Source organism: Scomber scombrus, chromosome 7, assembly GCF_963691925.1.
Source record: "Scomber scombrus chromosome 7, fScoSco1.1, whole genome shotgun sequence".
Taxonomy (NCBI): Eukaryota; Metazoa; Chordata; class Actinopteri; order Scombriformes; family Scombridae; genus Scomber; species Scomber scombrus.
The window spans coordinates 5258565-5284298 of record NC_084976.1 but is presented as its reverse complement, the minus strand read 5'-3'; the positions used below and the strand labels follow the sequence as shown (position 1 = coordinate 5284298).

The 25734-nt window shown below is 39.6% G+C and overlaps 1 protein-coding gene across 2 annotated transcripts in view; it reads right to left on the bottom strand.

The window, feature by feature from the left end:
• The window catches only part of LOC133983201 (neurocalcin-delta A), a 70463-nt gene extending 51401 nt beyond the window's left edge, over positions 1–19062 (bottom strand). The window contains exons 1-4 of one of the 2 annotated variants that reach the window (XM_062422192.1): positions 18964–19045; positions 16932–17011; positions 16497–16636; positions 2102–2167 (exon numbers count right to left, since the gene is read on the bottom strand). The gene's annotated coding sequence lies outside the window, so the exon portion shown is untranslated. Of the gene's footprint in view, positions 1–2101; positions 2168–16496; positions 16637–16931; positions 17012–18963 lie in introns of both variants that reach the window. The other variant, XM_062422194.1, reaches the window with a different exon arrangement.
• Positions 19063–25734: the final 6672 nt, after the last annotated feature.

Here is a 25734-nt window from a genome sequence, read left to right as displayed (position 1 = left end):
AATGGCACAAAACTTTGCCAAAGCACATGAAACTCTGCCAAAGAACATGAAAAGAAGTCTGGTGAATACTGGCGGCACATTCTTTGGTCACATGAAACCAAAATAAATGAGTTTGGATCAGAGTGGGGTCCAGCATGTCTGGCGAGGACCTGGCCAGGACTACCACAGTGACTGCATAGTGCCAACCCTGAAACATGGAGGTGGAGGGGGGGTTGCTGATATGAGGCTGTGGAAGACACTTACAAAAAAAAAAAAATCACGTAGAAGTTTTAAAAGTAGACAAAAAGTAAAAACTATGACCTGGCTGAGTTTGTCCCCTAACTTTTAACCAATAGAACACCTTTTGTGGAGTATTTCAAAGCAGGAAAGTGGAGCATCAAAATCCCTCCAGCAAAGAGCAGCTCAAAAAGAATGATCTGCGAAGGATGACAGTTCATCTCTCCACAGATTGAAGACTGGTATCATCCATGCCCAGGAGGATCCAAACTGTCATCAGGAATGACAGGCGGGCATAGAAAATATCAAAGAGTGAAAGAATGAAGTCTCACTAATGAAGGCTGAGCTGACTTTTGTTTCAGTTGGCTAAACTTTTCTTGGGTTTGGTCTAAAAATTAAAATAAACTGTATTAAATTGGACAGGATTTGGTAATGACTTATTATTTTAGTGATATTGAGCAGGAGTGTACTTGGTATTATTATATACTGTAGATAAGTGGATTTCATCTTAAGGAAGTTCAGAGGTTTCACTGACAGCGAGTGACCTGAAGTGTAAGTGTGAGTGCAGAGTTACACACTGCCCTTGTTATATGCAGTGGGCCTCTTAACTGGAGAAGCTGCAGCTGTCCCTTAGTCTGAGAGCCCTGCAGGCCTCTGTGTGTGTATATAGATGTGTGTATGTGCGTGTATGGTTGACAAGTTAGAGAGAGCATGTGTGTGTGTGTGTGTGTGTGTGTATCAAAGAGCAAAGGATGTTCAGGCCATTCGTCTCTTTAAATGTTAGTCGCACACAGAGACACATGCACACACACATACTTGCCTCTGATTTATGAGCGACTGTGTGCGTGTATGTGTGTGTGTGTGTATGTGTGTGTGTAATGTCCTGTGTTTGGAGGGATCTGGGGGCCTGGGAACTGTGTGGAAATCACATTGGGCTTCCTCTGGCTCATCTCTGAGTCATGGGAAACGACACTGACCAAAAACAACAGGGCTTATGGACGCTGCAGCTTGACCACCCAACAGCTTACTGTCCTGGATGTCAGACACCAGGAGAGGACACACTCATCTAAATTAATTTCTGGAGCTTACGTCCAGGTAGGAAGTACAAACAAAATCAACATAACGCTTAAAAAAAGAAAGTCCATCTTATGTTCATCCTTCTGAGAAAAAACACTAAATTGCACGTGATTTGCCATCACTTATTGTGACTTTAGAACTTTGAGCTACAATTTCTTAATATGAGAATTGTGTAATGTTATGATTACATAAAGACAATAAATCTGCTGAGCTCTAAACCCTTCAGGGTTAAGTGGAAAAACAAGACGTGCTAATCGGACACACACTACTCTCTGGTTCTGTTTAGTGTGTCATGATGTTCCTCATGTCACAGTTTTTTTTTTTTTATGAACAACTGTTTTTATTGGCATCATTTTCATATATCAAGGTCAAATATTATCAACAGTACAAACATTTTAACAAAACCCTCCCTCCCCCCGGCGGCAAGCCCTTCCCTCCCCCCTCCCCTCTCGGTCTGGTGTCTTACTGGTACTGGGTACTTTAATCAGACCTGAGCAGGTCCGTTACAGCCGAAGCAGCTCTCTTCCATGAGTCCAGTGTAGAGCTTTTAGCTTTGTTCTCATGTCACAGTTTATAAAAATGTTTCTATGCTGTGACATAATTACGAAAATGTACAGTAACGTATGTAATGTATGTTTATGAAAAGAAATTAGAACCATCACAAAATTGCCCAGATGTGTCGTTGTATCCATCAGTAAACCGCAATGAGGCTGTCAGTGTGTATCCTTGTTGACTTTCTGAAAGCTACTTTCAATGCTGTAAGTGACTTTTAAGGACAGATGGATGAGTTTAAATATTAAGTTCAAACCTTTAGCGTCGTCTTCTAGGCTCACAGGGAAGTCTGTTGCCTCTCAGGCGGCACACCGAGTCAGATCTGGAAAAAAGAAGAAGAAGAATATATTTTCAAATAGTTAAAAGCCAAATAAATGCAAGTTCTCAGAGTCTGCTGGGTAACAAGACTACTGTACTTCCCACAGTGCAATAGCCTAATTAACCAGGAATTACTCGAATTAATCATGGTCCGTGAGTTCTCTATATTTAGAGCAGACAACAGTAAAAGAGTTGGAAAAATCCCAAGGTCCAAATCTCACTTTAGGCCAAAACAAATGCCTCCAAACTGATGAGTGTTATTTACATGCAGAAAAACATCTCTGTGCTATCAAGTCTGTCGAAAAAGCAAATAAGCAACGTTTTTACAGATCGAACCCACACGTTTGAGTTACGCACATTGTAAAATGCGTGTATGAGGTCATGTGAAGTACCGGTTCAAAGTTTGGACACGCATTTCCCATTCTTTCATGGATTTAGGTTTTCATGGACTCACCAAACCGCATCATCAAACATGTCTGTAAGTAAACAACCCCAAATATGTGACAGGTATTTAGTAAATATGAGAAAATATGGAGAAGTTAATACACTGTAGAGAAACGGAGTCCTAACACAAGGCAGGAGATGAGAACGTTACTTGATAAGAGTATATATAGTTCAGGGAAACTGTTTGAATGCTGTTTCATCAAGACACCAAAAAAACAAGAATAAAACTATAACCGATGTCGTGACTGTAATATGTATGAGCAGTGAATTGACAATAACAAAATGACAATGGTCCATCTATTCAGCAGTGGAGGATTTCTGTTCATTGTTATGCTTTTTCACCACAGTGCTGAGTCATATCATGAAAATTACCCTTCAATTCTCTGTATTCTTTATAAATACCAAGCTACATGACCTGCTCTCTGCGAGTACGAGTTGTTTCTCTCAGCTATTATAATACAACCCGATGCCATTAAAGCTATTTCCTGTCGGGTGCTCGGAGAAGGGCGTCCGACAGGAAAACGTACGAGGAAAAGCTACCTTCCTTGGTACGGCGGCCCGCGGAACAGAACAGCTCCTGAAGTTCCTGTCTTCTCACTTCCCTGCACACTCTCTCTCTCAAATAACACACCTCCTCTGGTAGAGCGCAGCCTGATAACCACAAACTCTGCAGGCGAGCCGACGACTCGGCATGTGTGAGAACGTGTTTGTGGGTGTGTAGGTGCAAAAGCATATCCACCGTTATACAACCTTCTTCCTCAACAGAAAAAAATGATATGTAAGACATACATATAAAAGATTTTTTTGTATAAATAGAGAGGAATTGATCAACAGCTCCTAAACAGAGACTCGTAATGTAAAATGTACACACACATCTGACTCAACTCTGAGTGATGGTGTTGATTCTTACTCCTAGAAAGAAAATCCACCAGTCAACATTAAATACTGATGTAGGTGGTGTAGGTGTCTGAGCTAAAAAGCATTTGTTAAAGAGCTAAAACATATCACACATACATTTAGAGCCAAAGCTGTTTTCCACTGCTGGATTTCCCAAATGTGATACAGCAAGGTCAACTGGTGTCCCAATGGGAGACAGAACTGCCACTGCTAGCTCCACTAGAGATCATTATAGACTGTATGAGTCTTCTAACAAGACTGATATTACCACCGCAGCACATGATGGATGGATGTGGTTGTGGCATATCGCACGTGACTTATATTCCCCACGCTTCATTACTTAATATGAAACTGCTCTGTGCGTTTGCTGTATAGTGAGCACAGTTCACACTCAACAGAAGGTTTGCAGTGGACATGGCTCAGATAGATGTGTATTGCTGAAAAGGAAAAATAACTGAGCCTTTTTTAAATTGGCTTCATGTGATTCCCTCAAACAATTTCCATAGGCATCAGAATCTTGTAGGAGAAAAAACTAAGCAGCCTCACGCAGTTGTTACTGTCCCCAAGTGAGATCTACATTGTTGTAAACTGTGGTGTGGCTTACCATTAATGGTGAATAACAAGTTCAACTTAGTTCAGACAAGTCATTGCAAAGGGGTGAATACTTTATATTTTTTGTATTGCCCAATGCAGAATAATTAGGATCACATCAGAGATTTAATGTAAAAAAGATAAAATTGGTCAAAGTCCAAGCGTGGGTGAACACACAACATCTTTACACACCGGGACATTCATTGATTTTAGTTAGTGAGGGGAATCTGCCTGTAGTGAAACAGAAAAGCTCACAGACAGACAGGGAGCCTTGATCAATCACTGTAGATACTAATTGATTGGACATGAAAAACCAAGTCATGACGTTGAAGGAACTGCCTGCAGAGCTCAGAGATAGGTTTGCTTTGAGGCAATGATCTGAAGAAGGCTACAAAAAGGTTCCCACAGTGGCCTTCATCATTCTTAAATAGAAGAAGTCTCATCACCTGCTCAATAACATCCCAACAGTGATGTTCATCATGCTGTGGGGGTGTTTCTAAGCGACAGAGACATGGAGGCTATTCAGAGTTGAGGGAAAGCTGAACAGAGCCAAATACAGAAATCTCCTTAATGAAATATTCACCTTTCAACAGGACAATGACCCTTAGACCACAGCCAAGACAACATTGGGGTGGCTTAAGAACAACTCTGTGATTGTCCTTAAGTTGCCTAACCAGAGCCCTGACTTGAACCCAATCCAACATCTCTGGAGAGACCTGAAAATGGCCGTCCACCAACAGTCCCCATGCAACCTGACAGAGCTTGAGAGGATCTGCAGATAAGAATGGCAGACAATCCCCAAATCCAGGTGTGCACAGCTTGTTGCGTCATACCCGCACCTTTGGCTGCAATCGCTGCCAAAGGTGCTTCAAATAAGTACAGAGTAAAAGGTCTGAATACTTGTCAATGTGACCTTCTTGCTTCTTCTTTGTATCACAGTTCACCTCATTTATTGGTTAGTTTGCTCTCTCAGTATTGTTAACGGGAATGCAACTAATTTGAGAAGTTACATCACATTCATTTGAAACATGCGTAGTTTTGAACATTTATTTTTGAATGATTATTTTGGTGCATCACTTCATTCTTTGGGAAGATTCTTGTGAAAGGACCTCCGTAACAACTACAACTGCAACTCCAAACATAAGGTGTTGCTGCTGCAAGCTTTCTCAGAATAGTCTCTCAGTGGGAAGGTTTTTGCGCTTTTGGAAGACAAGTACGCACACATTTTACCATGTGATAACAATGCTTGTTAGTGTGAGGTAATTATGTCGGGAAGCTTCGCCATAAATATCTCGCTGATAGGGGAGCAAACATGTCTCTTGTCTCTTCAGTGACAAAAAATGGCTGATTCGCTGCAATAAATTCAACTTTATTTCAGCATCTGACGACCCAAACATCAAAGGAGGAGAGAGATGGGGGAGAGAGATTGGTGCGTGATAAAATGCCGGGATTTGTACCACGGATAACAGTCAATCCATCAAAATACATTCCAACAACAATTCCCTCAATCCACAGATGCCTTCAAATCAAAAGGCATTATTTCCCCTGGTTTAGTAAGAGCTGGTTTGGCTCAGGGCAATTTTAATAGTCCCATGAGTGAAAGCAGAAGCGCTGGTGTTTATGCACGCATGAGCTCTGATTCTCGCTTGCCTTCTTTCACACACGCACAAACAATGCATACGTAGCGACCACAGATTGTCCAGGGCTCGTGCATATTTCACACGCCATTCGTGAAACTACACAAGTACTAATGACCTACAAGTTGGCCTGTCTGATGACTGTATAAGGAACCCGACGTCTGGCTCAGTAACATAATTACTCAATAACTTTTGATGCTATAGTATGGAGAGGAGAGGAAAGAGCTGCAACTACAACTAAAAATAGAGCAGCTTGTCTAACAATCCGTGATGGAGTCCAGCTTTTGTTTTCTGGCAAGTGATCCTATTCAATACCATTACATCACCTCAGAGCCATTTTAGCAGCCCAATAGTAAGTAGATAGTATTAAAAAGAGGTTGTTATATAATCAGACAATACCCACAGGCAGGGAAGAGATTTATGAGTACAATGTTCATACCGGTGCTGAAAAAAAAAAAAAGGTAATACAATTATGTCATAATATAATCCTGGCTGAAAGGACATTGAAAATTATCTTTTAACCACCGTAGCGGAGTTTCATTCTATTTTTTCCAGTTCTGTCTTTGTAAAGACGATGTTGTTTTTCAGTTCCTTCCCCTGTGGAGAGGAATTGGTTTCAGTCTCTGGGTGAAAAGGAGAGAGATGTTAAGGAAAATAAATGCAGTGAGGTAGAGAAAAGCAGAGAGTTTGGAGAGCTTAGATTCTCTTTTATAACAAAATACGACAAAAACAGGGAGACCTTTTTTTCTTTCTTTTTTTTTTTTACTGATGCCATGGCAACATGTTCCGTGCACGTGGTAGGTAAGAAAAAGCAGCGAGAATCAGGTGTAAAAACTAGAACATTCAACACCGCGAGAGTGATCAAGAGTCAAAAACGCCAGCGAGTGTGTATGTATGTGTGTGTATGTATGTGTGTGTGTGTGTGTGTGTATCTGCATTCATGCAAAACATCAAACACAAGCAACAGCGTCCAATGAGGAAAAAGGACAGCATCATTCAAGGGATTAACATTTTATTAGCGGGGGAGCTGTCGGGCTCTATTCCTGTTATATTCATGAGGATAAAGCATCTTTAGAAATGACCAAACAGCACTGATACTGACAGCTCAACAAGGAAATGTGCCACTCAAGGGCTTCAGCATGAATTATCGATAACCTACTACATTTATGTGTCATGATGTCTCTCAGCATGACAGAGATTTCTACTCTGCCATTGCCATCATAGTTTTATGGAACTCATCGCAGCCTCTGATCACGGTCGCTCCAGTAGTGGTAAGGCGCAGGTATCCAAACCGTATGGAAAGCAGGCATACGAGTGGTATACTTTATGTAAATGAATTAAAATATTTTCACCTCGAAGCAAATGATCACGAAGGAAATGAAGATGCCCATTAAGGAGTTTACACAGGGGTACTCGTTTCCATACGGGTCGCTGTTTTAGATATTTCACACTATTGTGAGCGAAAGCCTGACACCACAGTTAAATGTGAGAAGCTTTGTCAACAAGAAGAGAGTTTCTCCTTTTAATAATATCTCGAGGTTGTTATGTCATGAATTTGCTCAAACAGCGGAACCACAAGTGGGTAGATTAATTAATAAATCTGCAACAATAAAGAAATGATATGGAGAAAATGGGTAGTATGAAAGATTTGAACCAGAGCGATGTAAAATAAATGTTATGAGGTATTAAAAAACAACATAATGTACACAGAAAAAACAAACAAAGTGGTAACAATGTATTGCTAATCTCCTAGGACTCCAGCCCAGGCGGTGTGGGTGTCTGGACGAGACACGCTTGCTTGCTCATTCGCTCATCTGTTCAATAAAACTGGGCTGCAGCTGCAACATGTTGTCTTCCTACCAATATTCGCTGTGGTATACTCCTACATGTACCCCCCCCCTCCCCCTCTCATATTCACTCTTTCTCTCGTGCTCCCCTTTACTTGCGGCAGGCCGGCTGTCACGGTTTCCAGCCCACTCGTTACCGCTCCTCTCTCATGTAACTGTCGCTCCAAGAAGCTTTTCATCCTACCTCTTCTCTCCTGCGCTCTGGGTGGCAGAGCTGAGAAAATGAAGAGGAGAGAATGCGCGTTGACTACGTGTGCATGTATTCATTTGCTTTAGTGTAAAAAGGTTTGTGGCTGTAATGTCAGTTATGGTCATAAATGTGTTTTGTGAATTAGGGATGTCGATCGTTTCATTACTGTGCTCGACTGTATTTTTGTGAGTGAATCAGAGCTCATCTATAATTGAGAATGGTTAAACACATTCCAAAACCTTGACGTTTAACCCATCTTTCATCTTTGCTCTTATCTTTTGCTCACAATTATTAGCAGTGTAAAAAAAATGTAAAAATAAAGATTTCACTGCCACTGACTCACTTTCATGGGTTATAATGACAAATGTCTCCAGCGGCAGATTATATCAGCTGTTGCTACTTAACATTAATTCTGTGAGTAACCTGACAAGAGGCCAAAATTAAACCTGCGTGTCGTCTGGTTTCTGTGCTCTTTCCAGCCAGTGTCTGTCCTCATACAAAGATCATTTGTAAGGGAAGAAACTCCACTCTGTAACACTACTCTGCCGTCGTGACACGACTGGAGTGTTTCTGTAGTTCCAGAAAGTCCAATAAGTCTTGAGTAAAACCCCTCTTGTTCGTATCATGTCAATGATATAAAAATATAGTATACTGCATTTAGTAAGCTTCATTTGCAATTTCAATGTACAAGACACATTTTTAATAAACATAAGTGGAAGTATTGGATCAGACTCTGAATGGGCATATAAACAGTATTAATGGACCTGAATCGGGATTAGGAGGAAACTTGAGGGCCTTAAAACCCTAAAACCCAAATAAGAAATTACAACTAATTATCACTGTGTAAAGAAACATACAAACATGGTTTCATTCTGGCAGAACTGAATTAATACAATTTTCCTGCCTGGGGCTCATGGCAGATTTCCAGGATTATTGTTACTGAAGAGTCCTCCACCTCTGTGACATCGGTCCCACATCCAAATACAACACGAGCCTCTCAAAAGGTTAAAAAATGTATTTATATATATCAGTGCAATGTTTCTTTATCTAAAAATGATCTTTAGAGGAAATAACAAATCTCAGTTTCAACATGATTTATGACAATTTGTGAGTAAATGATGGTGTTAACATTTCCTCTCTAATGGATGGGAATATGCATTTATAAAAAAAAACCCTAATCTATTCACAAATGATCACACACATTGGTAACTATTGTTTCTCTTATGGATCATAAAACACACATTTGTAACATATGTGCATGTTCTTTGGGCTTAATGCTGCACCGTGTATAGGACACTGTGTTCAATTCATTACTGCAACATATTCTTATACTCTGCTTTTGCACACACACAATCAATTACTCATCCTAAATATGTCTAATATCTCTTAAGTTAATGTTTACAGATGTATTAACAACTAAGAGTTCGTGCTTAAGGGGTTAAATACATATTCTTGGCCCCTGAAAAATCCCCGTGAAGTCAGTTGCATACTCAGGTTTTCACACTTGGCTGACAGTGACAGTCGTTCCAGCTGCATCGCATTCTCACATAGTGGGAAAGCCCTGTGCTAATTCAGGGCATGCCCATGGACTCCTGACCAGCCGGAGTGTGAAGCCAAAGCCTGTCAGTGAAGCTTAGCAACTCCTCTCAACTCTTCCAACACAATCCGCTGCTATTGATGCCACCACTTCTGACAGTCTGTCTGGCCTTGGCAGCGGCCTGTCACTGTGTAGCTGGTGAGGTAATGGATTGTGTGGTTTAAGGGTGTCATAGCACATACCATTGTTTTGAGCTGTTCTGATTGAAAATACATACTTGTTATTAACTGTTTGAGTCTTTTTTTGCTTTTTATCGGTCTACTGTCTTCTATCTTGTGTGCATTCTGTTTCTCTTTCTTCTTCACTGTGTATTATCTATCTCTATGTAAGGCTATCTCTATCTCTGAAGTTGAGCAGCTGTTGTACAAGGTGACACACACATCTGATGTTAGCAGCAACAACAAAGGAAAATAACTATGCTGCTATTTACTTTATCCTGCTAGTGACATTAATTATGGAAACATATATCAAAGTGAATTTTATCAGCAGCTTGTTTCATCTAGTAACAAAGGCTCATAACTATGTGGACAGGGAGCTACAGCTGCTCTCATCCTATTATAGCATTTGTATTGACACGAACGACAGCAAGAATGTATTAAAAAAAATCTGTCAGTCAATGTTTGATCTGATCTTTTAACATAGGACCCTCGCTGTGCTTTATATATGTTTGAAGCCACATACAGAGCTGCTGCAATGACATAGGGAGACAGACAAAGGGAGAGCACACTGAAATGCCACAGCTGCTGCCCATTACGGGCAAATCACAAATGGATGTATTATGGTATGTTTCTCCACTGGGGTAAATGTTCCACCCCCCTTGTTGTAGGGCTTCATTAAACATGCAATAGCCAATTTATCAAAAAATCATTGAATTAAAAATTCTTATATCGGCAAAGGTATCATTATAAGGATATGAAATGACCTATGTCGGGATATGAGATTTTGGTCACATTGCCCAGCCCTACTGATTTTTTTCATGTCTCCAGGACCTGATTTAACAAACACATCTCCATAATTAAGGTGTACTTGGCCGCTATTACAGCATGTCATGAAAGGTTTGATGGTAAAACAGCCAGCCAACATCCTTTGGTCTGGCGCTTCATGAAAGGGGTGCGTAGGCTCTTTCCTGTTTTCAGGCTGCTGGTGCCCCCCACGGGATTTGGCGGTGGTTTTGGATGGGTTCTCTTGCCCTCCTTTTGAACGACTGGAGGAGGCTGACTGGGGGAGGCTGACTGGAAACACTTGTCTCTGAAGACAGTGTCGTTTCTGGCTTTGGCATCTGCTAAATGGGTCATGCACTTTCTGTGCAACCTTCATGTACTCAGTTTGCCTAACATAGCCTTTGTATGTATGGTGGTTGGTCCATGCTCCCACATTATATCCTTATTGCATTCTCTTCCCCAACTTTTTCTTCCCCTGGAAAACAGTTCATGCTTTGCGCACCTACATGGACAGGATTAAGGGATTTGGGAGAAATGATCAACTCTTTGTATCCTGGGGTACGTGGGAAAACCTATTACAAATCAAAGGCTCTCCCACTGGATTTGGGGGGAGATTTCTCCAGCTTATACGGGCCAGTTTGTCCTGTTTATAGACTGGATATCTCTGCTGAACAGAGTACAACTGGTTGAGTGCTGGTGGTTGCTGAAATAATCTTGTCTGGCAATATGAGTGTCTCCATATCCCATAGAGAAAAGATACTACAAATGAGAACTTTAGGTTACCTGTGTAACCCCAGTTCCCAGAGTAGTATGAGTGAGCTGTCTCACTAGACAATCCTTCTTGCTGGGATGAAGTGAGAAGAGGGGCTTATTTTGAATGACCCCTGAGTCATAGCGTAAGCTATTTAAAAGTAGGTGGAACCCCCTAATGCAGACGTCACGATCACCAGCCAATCAGGATCGGCGTAGTGAATAGAAAGAGATAGAGAAAAATTCTTCTGAGGAATACACAGGGGGGTGGGTGGGGGGTGGTTCCCATAGTGAGACATACCACTCATTCTACTCTCAGAACCAGAGTTATGCAAGTAACCTCAAGTTTTCAAACCTTTTTTGCTGAAACAAGCTCTTAGCTGCAGCTGAGAAGCATGCGGATGAGAGCAGTTAGTGTAACCCAAAATTGTAAAGTTGTGGGCTGGAAAAAGTAAATGTTGAGCCAAAAGATGCTAAAATGCTCTGTAGAGCTGAGGGGAACTGCACAATCAGACAATTTTTTCATCACAAGCGACCTTTTTCATATACAGTAAGTAATCCACTGACAGCTGAAAGCTTTGATTTGAGGTCATTTGTCACAGATACTGTTCAAAGTAAGGAAGGAACTTCCATGCTCACATATCATGCTTATATTCAGTAAAACATCTAGTCCCCAGATGTTTTACACCACAAACCAGATGGGAAAAAAAATCTACATTTTATTATTCCCATTCTCATTCCCGTGGGATTCAGCATGGCGTGTGGTATTTTTGGAAAAGTTGGTCTTGACTAGAATTCAAAATAAAGTTCTTGTAGGTCTGACTAATGAATGTAATGATTGAGAGACTGAAGAGTTATTCAGGTTCACAATGGGCTTTACTGGTTGATATACAGTACAGTAAAGACTTCACGGAAACCCTTTTCTGATTGTGTGTGAGGGAACAGAAATGTGGCTCTATTTAGCATCAGGCACTGAAGGCCGTCACCACATTATTAGACACTGGCAGTTGGTCTCTGTTTGTCTATCTGACCTTAATAGAGAGAAGTCATGCCAAACAGACAGATATACAGACACACATACACACACATACACACTCCGAGTTAAGCTATAACTGCCAGCTGGTGTGTACAGCTGACATTTGAATGAGAGGCCGCAGAGGGATGTGGTGCATACCAGCAGAAGGGCGCAGTAAAGGATGCACCAATGATTGAGAGAAAATCCTAAAACTAAATATGATAGTGATAGAAAACCCTTCATGTGGGTCCAAATTCAAAATAGAGCGAAGATTTTATAATCCACATAATATAAAGCTATTAGGAAGCAGACATTTAACTTAACCGTTGTCTGTGCCAATTGCAGCCAACAGGATATAACTATAAACTGTGATGTGATGTCACAATAATAGACAATGACACCACTTGTTTTAATTTCTCCCTGTGCTCCTCTTAAAGAAAATAATTAGAAAAACATTTAAGAGAGAGGTGAAATATGTAAAAAGTCTAATATGACAAAGACTATGAATTAGACTCATAACCACAATAATGCAAATACATTATACAAGCCACGAGATGCCATGTGCTTCAGGTTGGCGGGGAATAGCTGTGGTGACTCATAGGTCAGAGAATACCATAATACCATCTGACCAATCACAAGGCCAGGTGTCAGCGCTCAGTCATTAGTCATCATCAGTGTATAGATTTCAGTCTCACTCTGACACACGAGACGTGATGAGTGCCTTTCATTCTAGGTAATCTCTCTATATGTAATACACAGGGCCAATACTCATACTTAAATGAAGACGTATAAAATACAATTAAATGTGATTAGATTACAGGCAGCTGTTCTAGCAATTACAACCATCCTACTGAAGTCATAAATATCAATTTTCTCTTTGATGGGACTTCAACGCAGCATGTGAAACTGTTGTATTACCGGTAAGTGTTCAGTAGCTCTGAGAGTGAGTAGCTGAGTCGTCACAGAAAAATCCCTGAGTGACATCATTTGGGTGGTTTGACTAACTGGCAGCAGTTAAGGAATTACACTACCTGCCCTACCTTCAAAGTTTAGAAAGCAAGGTTTGAAACTCCCACAAGTGTTCTGAAATGAAAACCTCTTAAGAGTGAATAACTTTGGATTTTAATTCTTAAGTACTACACTGTTGACTTTTAATTCGATTTTTCGACCTGCGTGTTTCAGAATTACACTACAAAGGAACCGGAAAATCTACACTTTTAAAGCAAGTGCCAACCCCTGTTCAAATTAAATGTTGAGTACCAAGTTGACACCTGTCCTGTTTTTTATGAGCAAATGATTCATCTCAAGAAACGAGAAAAAGATGCTTCGTACCGGATTTGGCTACTAGGTAGTTTCCATCTGTAAACAATATAAACAGAGACGTGAGTTTGCCTTCAAGCTACATAGTTAGACCATGATATCATTTCACTGAGTGATCATGCAGAATACCTGCAGCTGCAACCTAACAGGTGCAACACTACATGCTCTGCTATTGTAGCTGTTTGAAGGTGACAACCACAGAGCCTTAAAAAAGCAGCTAAACAGTTTCTAAAACGTCACTTCATCGCTTAGATTGGGCTTTACTGCTCACCACCATCTTTATGACTTACTGGAGCTGGAAATATACATTTAAACAGGTGGAATGGAGCTGTGTGATCATTTTTAAATGATTTGAAGCTAATTGGTGTGAATTCATAAGTGAGCCGCACAGCAACTCAAGCACTTATAAATCGTCAGCCCGTGAATGGATGGAGTGAGGGGGCGTCGTGTGCCAGGCCTTCTCCTGGAGAAAGTGGGCAGCACATCATGTTCCCTTGTTCAAGCTGTCAGCGCCGCGTCCGTGGGAAGCACGAGGCTGACAGTTGATGATCCTGTTTGATCTCAGCCACTAAGCCACCCTCGTGTTGAGCAGAGCAGAGGCACAAGGGAGTAATCTCAGGGCGGATGGGATGCTGCGATATTTGTCTGTACAGTAGAGCTTCAAGGATATTTATTGAAGGCCATGCTTTGATATTTTTAGTTTAATTTGTTTGTTTTTTTAATCACATAAAATGCAAATGTGATTTCAGCATTTGGTAGCTTCTTGGTCTGAAAGGCTCATATTATGTGACTGTGACTTCCTTCTGGGTTCAGATCTGAAGTGCTAACATGTGATCCTCGTCACGTTCTCCAAATCTCTCCAGTCTCAATCTTGAAAATTAACTTGCCAATAAAGGGAGTAAAAAAAAAAGAAAAAAAAGAAAAGCTGAGTTCAATAAATAAATAAATAAATAAAATGTGACCGTTATGCAATTGGTTGGACGTTCTTATTCTGAGCGGGGGGGCGCGGAGAGTTGCAGGGTAGCTTGTGTCCTTGGTTTCAATAAGGAATGCTAACAATTCCAAGTATCCATCCTGGGAAAAGTGGAGGACACATGTAGAAACTGTTTCCCACAGTGGGTCCGTGTTTGATAAGGAAAAACAGCCAACGAAAACCAAACAGCCAACTCAGAAGTGCTGCCATACTGTCAGGCCTGGATGAATTCCTACACGTCCACTGCACCATTACAGAGAACATGTCTGCTCTCTCATTCTGCTCACTGCTGCTTTTATAACCATTGACTACACATACACTACACTAGACTAACTTTTAGTCAGCCTTGGTTGTTCAATTTTTGTGAATTATTATACTTTGTGCTCTATGAATCTAAGATAACTTGTCATTAATGCAATATCTTCCCGAAACTCCTCTGGGTCATGAATGCTTGGACACCTTCTCACCAGCTACTCCCTACAGCTGCTACTGAGGAATCCCCAGGCATCCCCAAGCCAGATGGGATACATAATTCCTTCCCTGGAATAGCTCCTCCACAGGGAGGAACCCAGAGGACCTCCCAAACAAATGCCCAAATCACCCGAATTGGCTTTAATCCTTTAATCGTCTTTAATCCAAAGGAGCATTGGTTCTTACATGAGGTTCCTCCAGATGTCTTAGCAGCATTGCCTTCATGCTTATCGTAGTGAATGTGCATCTGTGTTCCTGGGAACAGGGAAATAGCACCTGCTAGAGTTTCCCAAGGCAACCTGATCTTAAGGTAAGGGCCCAACCAAGACTGATTCAAGAACTCTTATTGACCCTCCGACCATGCTTGGATTAAGGGAAACTGGGGTCTAGTACAAGTGATTTAAAGGGTAACTTCAATTTATAATCTAACATTCATTATACTGAGTGCTGAGTATGAAATAATAAGAGAGGACTTCTCTCATACATGACTTCTCTCTAAAACAATTATGGAAATGTCTTATTATCTGCTGCTTTTTCATTGATATAATGCAATATATTTGCATACATGCACAGGTATTCAGATACATGGCTAGACAAACTGGGTAGAATGAACACCCCTTACACAGCCCAGTTGGAAAAAACAGGTATAACAGAGGTACTGTCTGTATAAAGACAAAATATTGTGTGACCTAAAAAGCCATGTGTATACTACTGTATAAAATCAACTGGAACTGGTCCCTGGATGTAAAATAAAGCACATTTTTAGACTACAGTTCCCAACAGATTAACAAAAATAAATAAATCAAACATTGATAACATATTTTTTTTGCATAGAATAGTCAGATACACTGCAGCTTTCCTTATAACATAGACATTCACATGTGACCCGTCTAGGGCTGCATATTGTTTAAAAAAGTACCAGTACCAATCCAAGTGCCCTTAAAGTGATACCGATACCAACCAAGTACCAATAGTACTTCATTGGATACCCATTCCACATTTAGTGCACTTGCTTTTATCTGATGTAACAGGAGTGTATTGTAACCACACTTTAGAGCGTTTAGGTGGCATCTTGGCTGCTGAACTGCTAAGCGCTTAACTTAAATTCACCGTGACTTCAACACCACAGATGGGTTGTAGCTGCAGTGGCAGTGGGCCAATCACATGACACATTAAATCCATGAACACTTGCATTGATTGGCTGTGATATAAATAGTCATATTTTCTAGCTCTGGGTGCAAAAAGGGTCGATTGCAGGTATCGTTTGACAGGAGACATTTGGATACTACATGGTATCGATTTATTTCAGTCGATACCTTAAAGATATAGAGTACCGATACCCAGCCCTACGCACGTCTACTAGAAATAGATTCCAACTCAAGAGCTTCTTGCACTGAGACCACATTGTTAACTGCTGTCCACAGCTTGTATACCAATAAATGCAGTCAGTGTGAGTGTGTCTTGATAGAAAGCAGTTTAGTCAATACACATCAAACTAAGCGCTGTTGCTCTAAATTAAGACACATTCACAGTAGGGAAGTCAATCAGCCCCCAGAGGATCTCTAATGAACACAGCTGCTTTTAACACTAAAGTTTAGTTTGATGTTTAAACACTGATGTCCTCACATGTTCAAACTCCTGCATATAAGCTGTCACTCACCAGGTGGAGTGTGTGGACGCCTGCAGCCCAGTAAGGGTGAGTGGTTTAAGACTGTTGGGTCACTCCCTCTGCTGTTTGAATTTACAGTGTCCTTCCTCCTTCCTTATCCACCAATGACCTCAACACAATGTTAACAGCACCTGAGGAAAGATGCAAAGAAAGAAAACACATACTTTTGAATTAAAGGAGCAGTGTGTAGAATTTATTGGCATCCAGCAGGACAGACTTGGTAAAAATGGAATATAATATTCAGAAGTATGTTTTTGTTTCTGCACTGGCTTTACTTAACATGTGCATATATTATGTGTGTGTATTTGTATCCTTAAATACGTGTGCACAAACTAGCACATAACCTTGACTTTTTTTATTTTTATGGGTTAATATGTGTGTACATGAGTTATTGAGCAGGTCAGTGGTTGTTTGTGTATCGCTGACCGAGGTCCTTTCAAGGGTGGCCTGCGTGGTTCAGGGTCATTGACCTGTAGACCCAACAGAAGCCTGAGGTCCTGGTTTGACTTCAGAGTCCACACAAGGGGTGGGAAAAAACAGTGAGTGAGGGCAAAGCTCAAATTATGTTACTGTATGAGCGCTTTTTATCACAGCCTCGGGTTAAAGCATATTAAATGGCATGGAAATATTTAACAAGGATTAAAATGAAAAGATAATACACACAGTCATTGAAATACTTCACCTTGTATCTCTGGCCCTAACCCTAACCCTATTTCAGGGTAATGAAGAAACCATATAATCTATATATAAAAGGGTTTTTTAGCCCTGGTGGAAGATTGTCAAACAAATTAAAATAGTGCTGTTACATGTATGAATTCCAAATATCACTTTGTACTCTTATTTGTACGCACATTTCAGGGGCCTGAGAAAAAAACTACTGCTTTCTGAAACAACAGAAACACCAGCGCATCCTCCTCTCACAGTTTAAACAGGAAACAGCCATTCAAAGTGTCATTCATCTGCAGCTCAGGTTAGCTCAAAAAACAAACAAACACTTTATTTTTCTTTCAGGACCCCCCTATTTAAGATTTGATCACATAAAGCGTTCGCAGTAGCAGTGTTAGACACCTACCTGCTTAGGCTGCTGAAGCCAGCTACAGCTGTCAGAACTACCACACTGCCTGGTGATGTGCAACCTGCCTCATCTGTGTCTCTTTATATGAGATAAGGTGAGAAAATGTAGTTTGCACATACATAAGCGCGGGAAGGTGGTGGGGTGGGCTGGGTGCTGCAACTGCTTTCTTGTTATTGATCCACACCAACCAACTAACACCTCCTTTAGTACTGTAACCAGATGTTTTACACTTCCTTCACAGCATATAAATCGTGTAACATTACCAAAGGACATTAAACCACACTACCAGTCTACTCTTAGGGGTTGTATTGTAATCTGCATATAAATTACGTAAACCTTAAGCCATAAAAATATAGGAGAGTATTACTCCCACTTAATCCAGCAGTATAGCAACTGTAAAACCATCTACCAAGGATTAATATGTATGCATTAGAGCTGTTTGATATGAATTAAATGTTATCCATTATGTAAACATCTCAGCTTTTCCTGAATAGTTATGTCCTCATATAGAGTAATGTGTTAAACATTACTTATTAGGATACATACAGCACATTTTCATCGTATAATATTTGAGGGTAAACAGAACTTTCATCCTACTATTATTATATTACTTTCTGCGAGCTATAACATGAAGAGAAGATGACTAGTTTTGCTTTTACTGTACAGTTATACAGTACAGGTCTGTGATTGTGCCAAATCACAGCTGAGTTCTACTACTTATTTCAGACCACCCAGACGTATGACTCTCTGCGCTATCTAATCTTTCAGGATTGCTAATGTGGAAAGATTTGAGAAATCCTATTTTTATAAATGTAACTTAACGCATCTTCAATTCAACCTTAAATCCCTCTTAGCTTAATGCCCACAGCACAGGAAACAACAAGCAGTTTCCAACCTGCGACTCTTCACAACATTTGCATTAACGGCGCAGTAATACAGTGACATGTTGATTAACGTGGTACAACAAACGTAATAACGGTGGACCTGCAAAACACTTACAACCTTTTCATTTCTGGCATTAACACAAAGCCATTCAAATAAGTTGGTTACTGCTTAACGCTTAATTAGCATAGGAAGCTAAAATGCTACGGTTCCAGACACGCCAAAGAAAAGCTACACACGGTTGTTATAGGCTATTATTGACCTAACATACTACACAATACTGAGAAGAACAGCTAGCTTAAGGATATATTCAAGTTGGTATACAAGGAAGTATTTTTCTTTAAAATCACTGTTTTCAATTTGAGCCAGGAGAAGAAGATGCACCAGCCACAGTTTAACCCAACATATTATAGCTAACTATATATTGAGTCTATAGGACAGTCTCTGAGAGGAAACAAGCAATAATGAAGTAAATGAGCTAAACTCAAACAGGCGACTTACCAAATTAGGTTAGAAATGCCAGCGCTTAATTAAACCGGTGGGTCGGTATGCTGAACAACACACAGGAACACATGTATCCCCAACAAGTGTCACTGTGTCGAGAGTTACAGCAACGATAGTGTATTAAGATAATGTGCCACTCGGTAGGAAAACTGGCTCACCTTCCGCTCTGCAAATTTCTGGCATGACGCATGCGCCTTTTCCTTAGCCATGCAGAACTGTTTCTGGGAACCTTTTTTTTTTTTTTTTTTTTACTAAAAAGAAGAAGGGGCACCTACACACTGTCTTCACTTGCTCAATAAAGATACTGAAATATTTACAACGTTTCAGTCAAAGACCTTCCAGTAGTAGACCTATACCTCTTTTTAGTACATGGTTATTTCAACAATGCACCTGTCACAAAGAATACTACTCAGGTGTGCAAGAGTGTTTTTGAAGACCCCATCCCCCAAGACCGAATTACTGCAAAAGAGTGCCTTGTAGCTCTGTATTATGAACGCTATTTTTATTTTTAAAAACGTCTTCTTTGACAAGAAGACTCTTCTTATATTTAAGACACCCAGAAATAGGTCAGAGTGAGACTTCTGTCTTTATCCTCCTGCCCTGGCAGCTGGAAATTGATTGTCCTTTTCTTTTTTTATATTAGACTTTGGCGCCATCTACTGGACATATAGGGAAGATATGTCTTTTGGTCTGCAGACTATATCCAAATTTAAATTGTATCTTTCCAATTTTCTAACAACTGAACATAATTATAACAATTAAACAATGAATAGTTTATATTCTGGTCAGTGTAGGTGGGTTTTGGTTAGGGTCTACTACAGTATTTTGTGATCAGAGATGGAAAGTAAGTGCATTTACTTAAGTACCGTACTTTAGTACATTTGGAGGTACTTGCACTTTCTTTCAGCATTCCCATTTGATGCTACTTTACATTTCCACTCCACTACATTTCAGAGGGAAATATTGTACATTTTACTCCACTACATTTATTGTACAGCTTTAGTTACTTTTCAGATGAAAATTTGACACAATGGATAACATAACAAGCTTTTAAAATACAACACAAACTGAAAAACTGAAACACATTAGTGTATCAGAACTTTGTTTTTTCTTCTTTCCTCTCCCATTAATCATCTCACCACCCCTCACATTTATCTACTGGCCCTTTGGAGGGACCCCACCCATAGGTTGGGAACCACTGGACTAAACTAGCTAACTGTATATAAAGTAGTGTAAACTAGCTCCACCTCCAGCAGCTACAACAGTAACATGCTGCTCTAACACTGATGCTTCACTATTAATAATCTAATGATATAATGATATATATATATATATATATATATATATATATATATAATAATATATCAGTCAGAGGGACCAAACCACTACTTTTACTGTAATACTGCATACTACATCACTCATAATACTGCAGTACTTTTACTGTAATACTGCATACTACATCACTCATAATACTGCAGTACTTTTACTGTAATACTGCATACTACATCACTCATAATACTGCAGTACTTTTACTGTAATACTACATACTACATCACTCATAATACTGCAGTACTTTTACTGTAATACTGCATACTACATCACTCATAATACTGCAGTACTTTTACTGTAATACTGCATACTACATCACTCATAATACTGCAGTACTGTTACTGTAATACTACATACTACATCACTCATAATACTGCAGTACTTTTACTGTAATACTGCATACTACATCACTCATAATACTGCAGTACTTTTACTGTAATACTGCATACTACATCACTCATAATACTGCAGTACTTTTACTGTAATACTGCATACTACATCACTCATAATACTGCAGTACTTTTACTGTAATACTGCATACTACATCACTCATAATACTGCAGTACTTTTACTGTAATACTGCATACTACATCACTCATAATACTCCTAAGTAGGATTTTTCATGCAGGTCTTTTACATGTAATGGAGTTTTTTTACATTGCTATATTGGTTCTTTTATTAAAGTAAATAATCTGAGTACTTCTTCCACCACTGGTTAATGATGGTGAACTTAGTTCTGTGCCTTTTTGCTTATACTATTGCATATATATTCATGCAACTTTTCTTCTTACAGAATGTTTGAGTGTTTGCAAGGTTAAAGAAAACAACTATTATAGATGTTGAATAAAAAACCTACTACCTATATGTCGCTGGTGGATTAACCTCAACGCAGTGCAAAATGTTATGTGGTTATATATTATAGTGAAATATGAGATATACCAAAGTAATGAACTTACACACGATCGCTGCATTTTAAAAGGGCATGGTGCATGATGATAAGACCACCAGGTGGTGATCAAGTGCTGTTCTCCATATCCCCATGTTTTACATCTAACTTCAGTTTATACAGAGTTGCTAAGATCCATCCATCCATCCATCCATCCATCCATCCATCCGTCCATCCATCTATCCATCCATCCATCCATTCATCCATCTATAAGTCATTCATTTATTCATTCATTCATTCATTCATTCCATATAAAACATAGGCTCATAATAAAGCTTTAAATTTGAGTTTACAAGTGACCTTATATACATATGTACTTGCATGTTTTAACAGAAGGAAATGTGTGTGTGTGTGTGTGTGTGTGTGTGTGTGTGTGTGTGTGTGTGTGTGTGTGTGTGTGTGTGTGTGTGTGCGTGAGTGTGTGTGGGCGCGCGCGCGTGTGTGTGTGTGTGTGTGTGTGTGTGGTCTATTTTGGAAAGTCATGTTAGCCAATATAACCTCGCTCTGCCTTTGTATAAATCATAAGTAATTATGGTTATCATTAATCTCTCTCTCACTTAAAAAAAAGAAAAATCAACCGAACTGCACTGGATCACTCATAGGTTTTCCACCATCCCCTCCACACACACACACACACACATACACACACACACACACACACACACACACACACACACACACACACACACACACACACACACACCCTTCACCCATGCATCAGTCAGATTCTGTTCATAAATCTACTTTCACTTTAATGAGTAGCGAGGTAATCAACAAGAAGTGATGCCAGGCGTGGCAATAAATCCTACAGGAATACTAATTGGGGTTTTGAAGGGTCAGAGGACTGTGGCTGGAACATAAACCACTCTGTCACATGCTACTCACATTGTGCTTCTCATCTTAAACACTTAAGTTTGCACCATGAAAGTACAGGATGAATTCAAACAATAGGTTTCACAATAAAATACAATATGTGTTTTGTTTTTTTGTTTTTTTTAAATTAATCCGCGTACACAATTAAAGGCCACTGTGCTGCTTATTTCCTATATAAGCTGGTCTTATCCATCATATATTATCATGAACATATCTATGCTGCTTATTGCTTGGTTTAATTGCAATACTTTTTTTTGTGGAGAATATCTCTGTTGGATGTGGGGTGTGGTGGAAGAAATTTCATCATTCATAATGCCTATTGTCCAAAAAAGCCCACCACAAATCCGGTTTTTGTTCAGCTGAATCTTAATGACTGTTAATCACAATTAACCGGCCAATAAAGTAGATAGAATTAATGGACAATTGAGGGCCAAAATGACCATTCTTTACCTCAACAAAAAAAAACCCCACAGAATGAAGGCAAAGAATTCTATAATAACTAAAGCTTGGTGATCAGAGGAGAGCATAGAAATGGCCTAAAACAATAGGATGTGTCCAGAGGGGAGGATTAGATTTATCAGGACTGCAGACAGAAGACCGGATCAGAGAAGGATAACTCACAGAAAGCAGGCTTGGATGGAAAAAGCCGGAGCAATCTAAATAATAAAAGAGTTAATGTATGAAATAGGACAAAAACAAAAAAAAAGAAGAAAAAAAAGTTTTTAATTATTTCAGTTGTATTTTGGAACATGAAATTGCTAATTATGTCAACAATGATTCCGTAAAATTGTTATCTCCAGAAAAGATTTGCTCATGCCTTTTACGCCGTGCAGCATTTTTAAACGAATTAATTAGGCGATCACAGTAATTACTGTTTATATTGTTGTTAATGAGCCCAAAGGCAAGCGAGCTGCACTCATCCAAATTACACTCATGAGGCACGGAGCCAAGAAAAGGTCCAAACCAGAGCGCCGCATGTTAAACATTCCCCGAGTCTTCCATGTTTAAGAGATAACCAATATCACGCTGAATTACACTTTTAACCTCCTGTTTCCTTTTGACAACGCAAAACCCTTCAACTTTGTCTTAAATACACAACACAGAACTATTAACTCTCAACTACAGTAACATGCATATAAATCAGGGATGTCAGATTGCAATCACTGTGTCATTTTTGCTCATTTTTTCTTTCATTTCATTTTTCATTTTGTCAGGAATCTATCTCAGGTTTCCTTCTCTCTCTCCCCCCCCCCGTCTGTCAAATTGGTCTGACATTTACTGTGACCGCCTCTTGCCCCATGTTGTATTTCATCACGCGCCGCAGCTATCCGAAGCACAATAGCTCGTCGTTATAATGGAAAAGGTCTTATTGTAAATATGATAATTCCATCAGGCTCTGTAATCAGGTTTGTGAGTGAGTGACAGACAAAGATCCCCTGCCTGAAACATTTCTGTCACTTTGTTTTTTTATTAGTGGAAATGTCAAAACAAGGGAGCGCACAGTACAGTGCTATTAGAGTGTAGAGTCTGGATGCAGGTCAAAGCACTTTTACCCCAGACACACATATTAGAGGCTATTACTTACAGCAAATTGTTTGTTTGTTTGTTTGTTTGTTTGTTTCTTTCTTTCTTTCTTTCTTTCTTTCTTTCTTTCTTTCTTTCTTTCTTTCTTTCTTTCTTTCTTTCTTTCTTTCTTTCTTTCTTTCTTTCTTTCTTAAATTAAAGGCTAATTTTATACCATAACTTTACCCTTATAATGCAGAATAAAGGGACATTGGGGATGACTGCTGGTAGAGATGACAATGATGGTTAATCACTAATATCCATAAAGATCTATACTATGTTCTGCCCAGCTCTCCCAAAAATTATACTACCTCCCCTTATAATTACCCTTTTCTGACCCCTCCTCTAATAATTTGTGTACAGTCCCTAAGGGAGAGGAAAAATGTAAACCAAACAAGTTAGATTGTATTAATAATTACAATAATTTAAAACAAGGCATAGAGAGATGCATGTAAAGCATTAAAGCTGCAACTCATTTATTATATGAAATTGTTGACTAATTTGCATGTTATTTGGACCAAAAAACTTGATTGTTTTGTCCATTAGATGTCATTGGGCAACTAAAATGCAAAACACCTCAAAGTCTCACAGAAGACAAAGAAAAGCAAGAAATCTTCATAATTGAGAAGCTGGAACCAGAGAATGTCCTGAACCCTTGCTAGAAGAAAAGACAAATTATAATGAATGAAAAACACTATAAATATAATATGAAAACAATTCATTTTCTGTCAATTGATCAGCTGACAAACTGCCACAGACCTATATATAAAACTGTGCTGCTGTATGGGTGTGAGTATGGGTGTGGTGTGTACTCTAAATGCTTGTGTGTGTGTGTGTGTGTGTGTATGTGTGTGAGGGAGACTGAAAGAGAAAGAGAAAGAAAACAAAGAGAAAAGGAGGATGTTGCACCTGTGTTTGTGGGGGGTCATCCAGAGTTGATGAAGTCTTCCTGCTTCCTGCTGTAAAAAGAACAGAAAGAATATTGTTCTGTCGCCTTGGTAACCATCATGCTATACCCCCCGCCTTGGCCACGCACACAAACACAACTTGTCGGTCTCTCCGCTGACAGCTGCTGACTGAATTAAAGCGACAATAATATAGAAAAATAAATAAATAAGTAAACCTGCATTCACAAAGCATAATAAAAAGAGAGAGAGCGAGAGAGAGAGAGAGAGAGAGGGAGAGACACCTTTCACTTCTTTCAAATGTGCACATGAACAAAAAAACTCAGAGTATGAAATCATACACTTGTGACCTGTCGTGCAGTCAGGAGATTGATTATAAACAAAGAAATTAAGAAGAAGACAAAAGCACTTGTGTGTTGGCAGCACTGAGCTAATATTTTTGTGCTGTAGCAGAGGCAAAGATTGGCTAATGCTCCCAAATGTTCATGTTAGAATATCATTTCAAATAATGAACAATAAAACATATAAGTTGCATATAATTGTGCGTGTGTGTAACTCATAATAAACGCAATTTCAACGGCTGCAAAGGAGTAACCAAGACCAAGGGGAAATAAATGTGGGTGAACAGAAGCTTCATTTATTACAATAAGACATAGATTTAAATGCGTAATAGATACTAAGCGAAAAGCAAAACATTGAAGGTATAAGCAGGGTTGATTCTACTCTGTGTGTTTGGGTCTGGGGTCGGGCAGCTTGCAGAGCCGACATGAGAGCAACACCAATCAGCGGCTCTGATTGAGACGCTGCCTCAAACTGTTCTGACTGGGACCAGATGGAGCACAGAACCCAATTTACACAGGGTCACACACACACACACACACGCATAAGTACATGCATGTGAGGGCTCCTGCACATTCAACCAAAGCAACAAATACACATTTAAGGATGTGAGCTACTTATATGATGTTACACAGACATGAAGGCGTTGCATTCTCATATACAGACATAAAAAGAAGAGACTGGTGTGTTTCGTGAATTCGTCTCCAGATGTGGAACCTCCTTAAATAACAGTAATTTCTGATGTTTCCCCACTAGGAGTGTGTGTGTGTGTTGCAGGAAAGGCACACACACTGACAACAAGCCAGGATAATT